This window comes from Pistacia vera, unplaced genomic scaffold, assembly GCF_008641045.1.
Source record: "Pistacia vera cultivar Batoury unplaced genomic scaffold, PisVer_v2 Contig216, whole genome shotgun sequence".
NCBI lineage: Eukaryota > Viridiplantae > Streptophyta > Magnoliopsida > Sapindales > Anacardiaceae > Pistacia > Pistacia vera.
In genome coordinates this window covers 119,005-131,671 of record NW_022196020.1, presented here as the reverse complement: position 1 = coordinate 131,671, position 12,667 = coordinate 119,005, and the positions used below count along the sequence as shown (strand labels likewise).

Below are 12,667 nucleotides of genomic sequence, written 5' to 3'. Positions count from 1 at the left end.
ACTAAAATACAATACCGTACCAGAACTCCCAAAAACAAATACATACCATTTCTTCGCCGGCCTCCTCGCCTAAATTCTCACCAGCCTTCTCCTCCTCACCTGAATTCTTGCCGGCCTCCTCCTCTTCAGAACCGTTTTGAGACTTTTCTCTATGTTCTTGTGCCGCTGTCATCTCTTGTGCCTGTGGACCACCTTCACTAATTAGATGATCCACTGGAGTAGCCATTGAACTGCTTGCGCCGTCGGACTCTAGGATTCGAAGTGGCGTTGGGGTTTTCCTCCTCATTGTGAATGTCAACCGTGGTTTTAAGAAAGGAAGCTTTAGGATTGAATTTGGTGTGAAAATTTGCATGAATGTGGATTGTAGTCGCCAGAAATCGCAGACAATGGGCTTAGGGTTCAAGAAATCGATTTTTGCCTAATCAGTTTCGATTAAGCGATTTGAATGGGTGGGACTCATTTTTAAATTTCAAATTTTTAAAAACTTTCATTAGTTATGATTTTTGCCCACATATGTTTGAATCTTTTCATTTTAACCTATTTTACATGTTTAATGAATCCAAACTGTGCCACGTCAGCTTTTCTAAATTAAAAAATAAATTAAAAAAAATTAAAAAGATTTTCAAGACCATTTTGTTAAATGGAAACTTGGGATGTCCGGGGAGTTAAATTTTCTCCAGAATGACATGACTCACAATAAGATCATATGAGAAAACAACCCAACTGACGGAGCTAGTTTCCCAGAAAGTTTCATGTTTAGCAACCGCCTGTATTGCAAGAGAAACCAAGAAAAAAAAGAAAAACCAGAAAATGTATTAGTCCAAACAAGCCATCAGTGTGTTCAATTTATAAATGTGCAATCTACTGTATGCATAAATCATCATATTTATCAACTTACAGTTCTTGGACATGGAGATGGCCATCATTTGGATCCATTAAGCAGATTACTCCGGTCCAATTTGATACACATGGATTAGTCTTTTTCCAGCTATTGAGATTTTTCCCTGTATCTTTGAGTGCTCGGTGGATAGCTTGCAAAGCATTAACTGTATTCATAGTTCAGGACATACATAATTTTTCAAAGAGATTAAGAATCCAATAAAAGAAAATTAACTCCATGTTTTGAGTTTCCCTTAAAAAAATCACAGAGAAACCAACCTTCGAATGGATGAGTAATCTGTGCAGAAGCAAGTTGCAGAAAGTGACATGAAAGTAGAACAAGCATGATCCCAATTAGGCAAAATCTCCACCTTGGTATCTAGCTAGCCTGATGGTACTCATGGTGCTTCCCTTTTGCCTATAACCCCTTGGGCATGGGTTCGAGCCATGGGGGAGGCGAAGAAATCCCTAAGGGGGGGACAATACCGAGTAGAATTCACACTCAGGTCTGGGCCTAGGCCCGTCGGGCAAGCCGGCAGAAGGTTGGGTGTGACAAGCGGTTAGTGAACTGTTTATTGAATATGGTCATTTATGATAAATCACATTGACATTCAATGATTTATCATAAGATAGTACTAGTGTATTATTAATCCTTAGACCTGAGATATCACGGTTGGATTCTGCATAAACACATATGGTTCATATGGTGTATAAACACGAGGCTAATAATGTGATGTGTTAATAAGCCAATTTGGCCATGTGTTGTTTATGTGTGAGGACAATTGATAGTCAAGATGGGATCTATTGAGTTGGTATAAATTGATATCAAGTTCCTAGACAAATGTCAAGATACATGGGAAAAGGGAAATCTCTGGCCAGGGTATATAAAATGTTACTTGAAAGGTTGTTTCATGGTGACACGTTCCATATGTATTGATTGTCAATTTGATATAAATTTAAGATAAGGATTTTGACATACCATGAATCCATTCTTAATTGGGATTAGACAACAGAAAGATTTGATTATACAGCGAGTATGGTTATAAAAGGGCTCGTTGGAGTATATCTTTATTGTGACTAAGGGGTTATGGAGCATTGCTAGATGCCTACCATAATCGGTGAGAGTTTTGTTCATAAAGATTTATGACAAAACATATCGAAATAGACTATGATATTGGACCCACGGCTAGACCAAAGTGAACCTAAGAGGTCACACATAAAAACTAAGGAGAATAGAGAAATAGCCAAAGAGAGTTGATTATCCAAGGTTGGCTAGCACCTACCAAGGATAATAAAGTTATTTATATTATTATCATTGAATTAGATTCAATTGAGAGTTATATTAGTTATTATGAATAATTTAAGAGTTAAACTGCTTATTGGAATTAAATTGAATTCTAATTCATAATTAATCATTTTCTTTATATTAAATTGGATTTAACAATAGGTTGTAATTGTAAACATATGAACAATTTAAGAGTTAAATTGTTAATTGTGATTAAATGTTAATCCAATGTTATTATTTAAAGAAGTTTAACAACTTCATAATAATTATGAAATTATTAACAACTCCAAAAAGAATTATGGAATTGTTTAAGGAAGTCCAAAATAATTATTGAATTATTTACAAGGCTACATATATAAAGAAAATGATAAATCAATTTTAGGGTAAAGATCAAAATTTCTAAGAACCTTAAATGTCTCTCTTGGCCTAATTCTTCTTTTATCTTAGTGTGGATACTCTTTTGTTTAATTTCTTTTGAAATTAAAAGTCTCTAAGGTTCATAAGGACTTGAAGTAACAAGTTATACCTTGTTTTCAATTTGATTGAATTTTTTTTTGCAAAATATGAATATACATGTTATAGTATCACATGCGTCCTTCTCCATGTATTCCATCTTTCAGCGGGGGCATTGTTAGAAGATTTCAATCATTTTTCGACTTAAGGGTCGAGCTCCAAACTGTGAGTGGAAAAATCTAAAACCATAACTTTCATTTTAACAAAGTTTTCTCTAAATGCTTATTTATAATTGTTTATTCTTTTAAATTGCCTAATATATTTTAATTATTTATATAAATGAGCTTTATTACAATTTTATTGTTGGAAATTGTTGATTGACATGAGAAAGATTGAATTTTGATACTTTTGGGCAATAGTTTGAAAAGAAATGAAAATGGGTTGAAATTGTTAGATTTGAAAACATTTGAGAACTTGCATTTATAATTTTAAGTTATGAAATCATTATATGCTCATGAGAAAAAAAATGTTTTGAGAATAAGTATGAGATGTTAGTGGTTTTCAAACCACCCTATGTAGTACCCATCCCCCTCATGATATTGATTTGATTCTATGCATGTGTATGATTGATCATTTGTCAGCCCAAGTAGGTCGAAGGCCCGAGCGAGGCAGATATCGCTGCACAAGATTTGATATTGCCAGCCCAAGTGGGTCGAAGGCCCGAGCGAGACAAATATCGCTACACATGATTTGGTTTGCCGACCCAAGTGGGTCGAAGGCCCGAGCGAGACAGATATCACTACATAGAATATGATTTTGCCGGCCCAAGTGATGCTTGGACTCACTAGGTCGAAGGCGTGAGCAGTGATTGATTCTGCCTAGCAGGATGAATTTAATGGTTCAACCTGTGTGATGTTAGATCTTGTCGGGTTTGACGGATTTACCCTGGGTACTAGTTGGGTGAGAGTTTTCACATGTGATTGAGAGATGGTTTGGATATATATCATTTATTTAAAATGGAAATTTATAAATGAAAATGTTATTTATATATGAAATGTTTTTAGGAATGATATGTTTAGAGAAACATAAGTATTGATTTGTTTACCATAATAGTTTTCAGAAAGAAGTTTTGCAATGAGAGACTTCAACATTTGTTATGAAAGATGGCTTATATTATAAAACGTTTTTATGGAAATAAAATTTTATAAGCATGAATGTTTTTATTATATATTGAAATGTTTTATTACATACTAACCCATTCCCTACTCACTGAGCATTTCTAGCTCACCCCTTGTTTTCAAATGTTTTTCTTTCCCCCCCAAAGGTCAAGAAGGTGTTCGTGCAGAGGAGTGAATCCCACTCAAGGTTGGGCCACACGACTTTATTTCATCATATGTTCCATAGTTGTGTTTCATTTTCCGCTGCAAAGTTTATGTTTCTTCATCATGTATTTATTTCATGTTTTGGATTGTAAAAGATATGAAAAAATCTGATACCATACGTTCATTTTGTAAAAGAAAATTCAGTTGCATTCGTTTATTTACAAATGATGTTATATTTATTTGTGAGAAACAAAAAGGAGTGTTTATAAATGTTTTAGCTAAAAGAGTTTTATGATGTTTTAATTCATAAACAGGTTTTTCATAGTTTTCCACATGGCACGTCTCGGTCATCCGAGTCTCATGGGTGCGCCCGAGGCCTATGGGATTGGGAGGGTCAGGACAGGTCGTGTCACCCAGTGATCACCTCTCTTAGTGCCTAGGAAGACTCAAACTTAAGAGCTCATGAAACCTCCTTTTGCTATCATCAGGCGACCCAATGGTGGTTCATAACAAAGAATGTTCGCTACAAATCCAAATGTAAATTTCTAAATAAGTATTTTTAAAATTTGTATTACATTAGCAGAGAGTTGGGATGCGTAATAAATTTTAGAGATTTCATAATGAAATTTTGCACCGGTAAAAGTAAACATACCTCTCATATAGAGAGTCAAACAATATAAACCCTTGTGTATACGGTTTGATTTATCCTACCCTTTGTTTGCTTAATTTTATTGATTTTGTAGGGATTAAGGCTAGTAGTTAGAATAATAAATCCCATCATTTATTTAATCACATAGTTTAGATTATGTTAGGATCCCACATTGGAAAGGAAAAAGGTGGGCATGTGGGTTATAAAGAAATTGGACACTCTCCCTTGGCAAGCCAGTTTTCCAAGGAAAGTTTTATTCAATCCCACAAAAGGTTCACTGTTCAGCCCAATTCCGACAAAATGCCCATTGCCTAGCCAATTAATATCAATGAGAGTGGGTTCCTATCAATTAGTATCAGAGCATGATTCTATGTCCACGTGGACATCGCCTACGTGGCAAGTTGTTCTTGGCCCAGGCTACTATCTCGAGAAAGGGCATGGAGGCCCGAGGGAAAGAGGATCCGCGTAGTCACCCAAGCGGTAAAGAAGCCGACGTGGACGTCGGTTGTGGAAGCGTGGTGGTGTGTTAGGATCCCACATTGGAAAAGTGGCAGACTGACCTTGGGCCCGAGCTGTTACCCTGAGAAAGGGCATGGAGGACTGATGGAAATGGGATCCGCATAGTTACCCAAGGAGTAAAGAGATCGACGTTGACATCAACTACGGACGCGTGGTGGTGTGTTAGGATCCCACATTGGAAAAGAAAATGGTGGACATGTGGGTTATAAAGGGCTTGAACATCCTCTCTTGACAAGTCGGTTTTCTAAGAAGAGTTCGACCCAAGCCTACAAAAGGCCTATTGCCCAAACCAATTCCTACAAAAGGCCCATTACCCAACCAATTAATATCAATTTGGGAGTGGGCACCTACCTCCGAGTCTTTTTATTTGTTTCTATGGAAAGTTCTTTACAGATGAACAAATATACAAGTGGCTCTAACAAAAAAGCACAAATATACAAACTGATACACACATAAATCAGAGTTCACTTTATTTCTGCAAAAAGGAGATATAATAACAGTAGTAATAGTGATTCTAGATATTAAAGTTCCATAAAGAAACTGGTGGGAATCAGCGAGGCCTGATGGTGGGGACAACACCACTAACAAGGTCGCTTCCAACTTCAGGAAAGTCACCAGACACATATGAGTTTCTTCCAGAATAGACAGATGATGTGGGGATTCCTGAGGATCCTGAGGCTGAGATATCTGAATCTGTTTGGATAGTTTCTGATTCCGGAAGCATTGAAGATAGGTTCTCTAATTCTCTCACAACTTCCAGCATTGAAGGTCTATGCTCTGTCTCATTCTCACAACACTTGAGGGCTAATGCCATAAATCTTGTGAGGCATTCGGAAGAGTATGGACCCATGCCGTTGTCTATCACAGAGTAAATCATCCCAGATTGACATGTTGAATTCACCTGTTGTTGCATTAAAATCATGGCATCTTCTCAGACGTTAGCGTGTTAACGAAGGCATATTGAAGAGTGCTGGGAAAAAAGTTAAAAAAAAAAAAATCAGAAGTACCTTCTGGACAATGTTTCTACCATGAGAAATAGGCTTCATTCCTGTCAACAACTCGAGAAAAACAATTCCAAGGCTATAAACATCACTCTTCTCTGTTAACTGGTGAGTGAGGAAGTACTGAGGATCAAGGTAGCCCTGCAATAGGAAGATAAAGTGGGTTTCAAATTCACTCTGAAAATTTGAAGCATAGGTGTTCAGTGTTCTATCATTTAAAGGATCGATATGAGAAAGATGACTTGAGAAATCCAAATTTCATAACTGGGTTTCAATAATGTACTTACTGGGGTCCCTCTCACAACAGTGAACACATGACCTTCACCTCCTGAATCAGTTGGAACTGGTGCAAGCTTTGAGATTCCGAAATCAGAAACTTTTGCAGTAAATTTGGAGTCCAACAATATGTTGTTTGCCTTGATATCTCTGTGGATGATGGGTGGGTCAGCTTCTTTATGGAGGTAGATAATGCCTTTGGCTGAACCCAATGCAATATGCAATCTCATGGCGAAACTCATAGGATTTCGGAATCTACCTGTCATAACACCAACAATATCGAATTCACATCATGATATAGTTTGCAAGTGGTAGAACAAAACCAAGTTTTGCAATAGTAAACTGGGGGAAAAATCATAGGATTTACCATATAGGAGGTCATGAACAGAACCATTAGGCATAAACTCATATACTAACATCTGCAAACACAAAAATCAAGGATACTTTTGAGTATTAGTAGTTAATGAAGCTCACTACCTACTATTAAGTGTATCTAATTTTACTTGAGAAATTTTATCTTGTTCTAAAACTCAAGGTATGTTCTGAGGAGAGTATCAAAAATTTTCTGATAATGCATAATATTTTCAGAAGTGGCAATGGATAAAGTACCTGCTCGCCTTCTTCATCACAATATCCAACCAATGAAACAAGGTTGCGATGATGTACACGTGACAATATTTCTATTTCAGTTAAGAATTCTCTCTCACCCTGAAAGGATCCTTGCTGTGCCCTCTTGATTGCCACAGCTGTGCCATTGTCCAAAATGCCTTTATAAACCTTTCCATAGCCTCCTTGACCAACTAGACTGGACTCACTAAAACCACTGGTAGCTTTTTGAAGTTCTGTGAAACTAAATCCCTTGACACTTGCAGCTTTGATTGGAATTTTTGCAGCTGTTAAAAGAAACATCATTTATGCTTCTAAATATAAATACAAGAGAAGGTAGCCCTCTAGATCAAGGCAAATACAAAAGAAACTTACTTGACTGTTTCTTCGAAACCTCTTGCTTGTGTTTTGATTTCCTTTTGTAGAAAATAAACAACATGATCAAAGATATTGCAATTAGGCCAGCAATGGACCCTAACACAATTCCAATCACAGCACCTTTGCTCATGCCTGATTTTTGATCTTCGAGAATGACTGCAACAAGACAGGTTTGAGAACCCTTGCCACTTAAGTTTAAGAAATGCAACCAAATATGATTAACTATAATTATTGAACTACAAAATTTTGCATACCATGAAAATGAGTAATACTCTTAGGTAGATCATTGATGATAGTGATAAGTAAATAGTAATCCACAAGAATACGCAGGCCAGAAATAGAACTGGAACTACAATTTTAATTGGAAAATTTTGCAGCCTTGAGACTTACCATCTGCATAAGGTCCATGGCGAGTAAAATTGATCAGTTCATATGGGCCAAAGACATCACTCAAAGAAAGAGTAAATGTAGCAATTCGGTCCATAATCCGATAGACCTCACTCTTGTTAAATTCATTGGTAGTATTATTGATATACTGAGGAAAAACCTTTAAGGTAATCAATAGCCTACGACCATTTTGCCATAAAAGTGAGTTGATAAGTAGTTGATAACGATTCAAGCCAAGACTGGAGGTCACTTCCAGCACAAATGCATTCATGTATGGGGGAAAATCGGATATGCAAGGACTTTTCAAACGTACATCAACTCCAAGGGGCAGAGCACAGAAGCAGGAAGCAGGTGATTCTGGGACATATTCCATATACAAACTTGCCGGACAGGACTGTGGGAGGCAGGTAGGATTAGAAGTGTTATTTGAGGTTCCAGAAACCTCATCATCTCCGATATTGGGTCCACAGAATTGAACTTTATTGAATTCGTTTGTATTTGTACAAATAGGATTGCCCTGAAGCCTAAGCAGTCCAAAAAATTGCAACTGATAAGTGTAATAAACTTCTTACATGGATTTCTATTTGCAAAGACTACAAATACTCACCTAATGGTGACATTTGAAGGAGGATCTATTGTACCCGAAACATTTGTAAGCGAATTATTCTGGAAATCCCTGCAAGAAAAACATAGAAACAAAGAAGATCTTATGAGAATTCAGGTAACTAGAATTGGAGTATTGATGTTTGACCACTGTTCCTGATGTAGTTAATCTCAAAACTAAGCAAATAAAAACCATATAACTTTTTCTTGTCTTACAAGGTAAGTGTCACATTTGCACGAAAATTAACATTCAAATTATTGGAGGGAACACTGCCAAATGTTGGAGGGAACACTGCCACTCAAATTATTGTTTTCAAGTGACCTGCAATAAATTACAAACTAGCTTTATTAATTATTTCATATGGAAGATATAAACTGCCATTCTTAAGTACTTCATGTGGAAGATAAATTTCTAACCGCATATATCTTTCTACTTATTGAGGAATTCTTAAGATTTTCAATTAAAAAAAAAAAAAAATTGAGATTAAAAATGAGGAGAGCCTCTTACAGTCTCTGGAGATGAGTAAAGCCTGAAAAATTTGAGGGGATAGGTCCACTAAGCATATTATTGGATAGATCACTGCAACATTGAAAACAAAACAAGTTACTTTTATCATATCAATGTAAAAGAAATTCATTATAAGCAATAGCAAGAGATATTTATGCATGTATATATGAAAAAATGTAGCACGTGTAAGGAACTTTGAACATGGACAATGACATACATAGTTGTGATATTGTTGGCAAGCTTATTTGTTGGTATGCTTCCGGTAAGTTGATTCGAGCTAAGATCTCTGTAACATGAAAAGTAATCGAGGTCAGATATAAGATGAATCCAACTCTTAAGAAAGTCTTAGTTAATTTGCTAAGAGCTGGTTATGTAAATTAAGCAATTTTTCAAATCAATACTTGGAATTGTGCACAGATGATAATCATATAAATGCTGAATGTCAAATATTGTGGAGATAAATTATAATTTTGACTAGCTTTGTTCAACTAAAAGATATAACCATCATTTATTGCAAAGAAATTATCAACAACTTCCTGCAGACTTACAAGTAAAGAAGGTTTGGTACACTGCTTAAATCAGGAATAGTTCCTTGCAATCTGCAGTTCCTAAGACTCCTGTTGAGTTGAAAGGAAAGAAATAAGCACAATGTTATTGATCCTTCAGTTTTTGTGTACCTATTGCCTTCATATGTATATTTTAGCACTTGGCAGTGTATAAATAAAAAATAAAAGAAAAATCCATGGGAAGGGAGAGAGATTACAGCTTCACCAGTTTGGGCATGTTTTTATAAGAATTTGGAATCTCGGTACCTTCAAAGTTGTTGTTATCAAGTTGTCTGCAACAATAGGGTTATTAGCCACAGACCAAAAGGTTTGAGATACTGGAGTCTGATAGTCATTACACAAGAGAATTTGAAGGAACGGTGGACTTACAAAATCATCAGGTTTGGCATCCTGGAAAATTCTTGCGGAAGATACCCTGATAAGTTGTTATTGTCCAACAGGCTGCAAATTAAATTTGTCGAAATATTATGTCATTGCAACAACAGAAACATAATTATTGTGTAAAATAAAGCAACATCAATAAAAATGTAATGAACTCACAAGTGTAAGAGTTGAGGTAATGCAGAAAGCTCTGGTGGAATCTGACCACTGATTGAGTTGTTGTTCAAATGACTGCAATTAAAAACATCATGAATAATTGCTTTTATTAAAGTATTTGGCTAACTAGAAGGCACTTACAAGTGTCCGGCACTGGTCATATTTGCCAAAGTTTTTGGCAGTGGTCCAGAAATATTGTTATTGTCTAGGTTTAATATTGTTACTTTAGAAAGAGAACCAAGCTCATCTGGTATAGGCCCTGATATTTGATTTCCGCTCAGAAGCCTGCATGCAAATGAAAAATACACTTCCATATATAGGTTCGAAATTTTCACGGAGTAGTTAATTAAGTTAAATGATAACTCGGCATCCAACTATAAAGTTATCACTCGACTTAAAAGCTTGTAATTTGATGCTTACAGAAGCTTTAAAGTAATCAGATTGCCTATCTCCTTGGGTATGCTGCCGGTTAAATTGTTCCACATAAAATTCCTGGACAAATGAAGGTAAAAAGCTAACTAAATTGATTAACAAACGGATGAAGGTTCATGGCATAACAAGATATCATCAAGATGATACACAGAATGACATGACTCACAATACGGTCATATGAGAAAACAACCCAAGTGACGGAGCTAGTTTCCCAGAAAGTTTCATGTTTAGCAACCGCCTGTATTGCGAGAGAAACCAAGAAAAAAAAAGAAAAACCAGAAAATGTATTAGTCCAAACAATCCATCAATGAGTTCAATTTATAAATGTGCAATCTACTGTATGCATAAATCGTCATGTTTATCAACTTACAGTTCTTGGACATGGAGATAGCCATCATTTGGATCCATTAAGCATATTACTCCTGTCCAATTTGATACACATGGATCAGTCTTTTTCCAGCTATTGAGATTTTTCCCTGTATCTTTGAGTGCTCGGCGGACAGCTTGCAAAGCATGAACTGTATTCATAGTTCAGGACACACATAATTTTTCAAAGAGATTAAGAATCCAATAAAAGATAATTAACTCCAAGTTTTGAGTTTTCCTTAACAAAAATCACAGAGAAACCAACCTTCGAATGGATGAGTAATCTGTGCAGAAGCAAGTTGCAGAAAGTGACATGAAAGTAGAACAAGTATGATCCCAATTAGGTAAGATCTCCACCTTGGCATCTATGCAACAAGAAATTTAACACTTTCAGTTAAACTACTTCGAAAATTAAGAGATACGCTAAAATGGCTAGTCGAAAAGCAGAACAAACCATACTTTGCAGAAGAAGCATGAAGGTTGACGTAAAAAGAGGATGAAAGCCATTTTTATGCATGGAATATATGGGTGAGCTCAGAACGGGAGAAGATTGAGTCAGGAAATTATAATTTTAGCTAAACAAAGTAAATGGATTCGGTAAGTTGGCACTTCCCAGGTTGGGATTATTTTGGATTAATGGAGATTAAGACTTGAGGATCTAGGTCGGAGACGACATTGTCTTTCAAGTAACTGAGTAAGGCGCCATATTCCAACTTCCTTACAGGATTTTAAAAAGCCCTATAATTATTATAAATTGTACATAAAGAGAAAGATTGCTGGAGAAAATTACTATTTCATAGTGCATTTTAAAATATAGTCGATTTAAAGCTTCAAATTATTCAGTGGAAACATCTCTTTCAAAGTGTTTTCATTTTAATGGGTGAAAATGACAGCTAACTAGAACCTGTCAATGAGGGGCCTTCTACGAATTCATATGCAGCTATTTGGATATAAATTGACAATTTTCTTTCAGAATTTATGCATATCCATTAATTATACAACTAGCCAGTTGGCCAGTTCTTAAAAACTCCTGTTCTTGGTGCACATAAAGCCAAGTCTACAGATTTGATAGCCACTCAAATTGTGGCCATTTATGGTGTCACCTTTCTGAAAACTGTTGCTGTAATATACTTGGTCAAGTTAGTGCTCTTTCATGAATAAATGATTTCATCCTGGTAAGCCTAAAAAATCAGGGCTGACGTGAGCTTACAGAAGCCAGCACTAATCAGAGTTCAGGAAGGTTTTGTGTCATCCTGTGGCTACCACGTTGTCAAAAAGACAAAAGGAGTACAGTTGTCATCAACTTGACAGACTCAGGCCTTGTCTACGAGTGGATGAGAGTCGCCCACATGTCCAAGCCTTGCGCAATTTGAGGATATCTGCCATGTAATCAGCCAATGGAAGGGCGGTAGGAATTGTACTACACCTGCCCATTTGCAGACTTGTAATCATTACCCTAAAACCTTCTACTATAAATAGAGGGCTCCCCCTCTCATTTTCGGGATTCTGATAAGAAACCCGCATTCTGATTGTAACATTTTTATTCTAAAAACACAGATAACCTGTGAGAAAGAAACTGACTTGATATTCTCTCTGAATAATCAGTCACTTGTACCTCTGCTCGCTATTCGCTATACGTGACCTCCTGTAACCTCATATATATAAAAGAACAGTGGATGTAGGATTCACTTTAAGCATTCGAACCACTTTAAAAATCATCTTCCATTTACTTTATTGCATTTTCCATTCACGTGTAATTTCTAAGCCAGCTTAGCACTTTGCACATGCGAGTCATTAGTGTCAAAATCAAGCATTAACACATCCATTTATAGGATTACATTAGATTGTTAAACCGAAAGAAAAAACTATGTTATTTAATTCTCTGTCTAAACTCGTCAGC

At 36.2% G+C, this 12,667-nt stretch overlaps 1 pseudogene; it reads right to left on the bottom strand.

Annotated features, from left to right (window-relative positions):
* Positions 1 to 5,461: 5,461 nt before the first annotated feature.
* Positions 5,462 to 11,572, bottom strand: LOC116129963 (annotated as a pseudogene).
* Between the last annotated feature and the right edge of the window lie 1,095 nt (positions 11,573 to 12,667).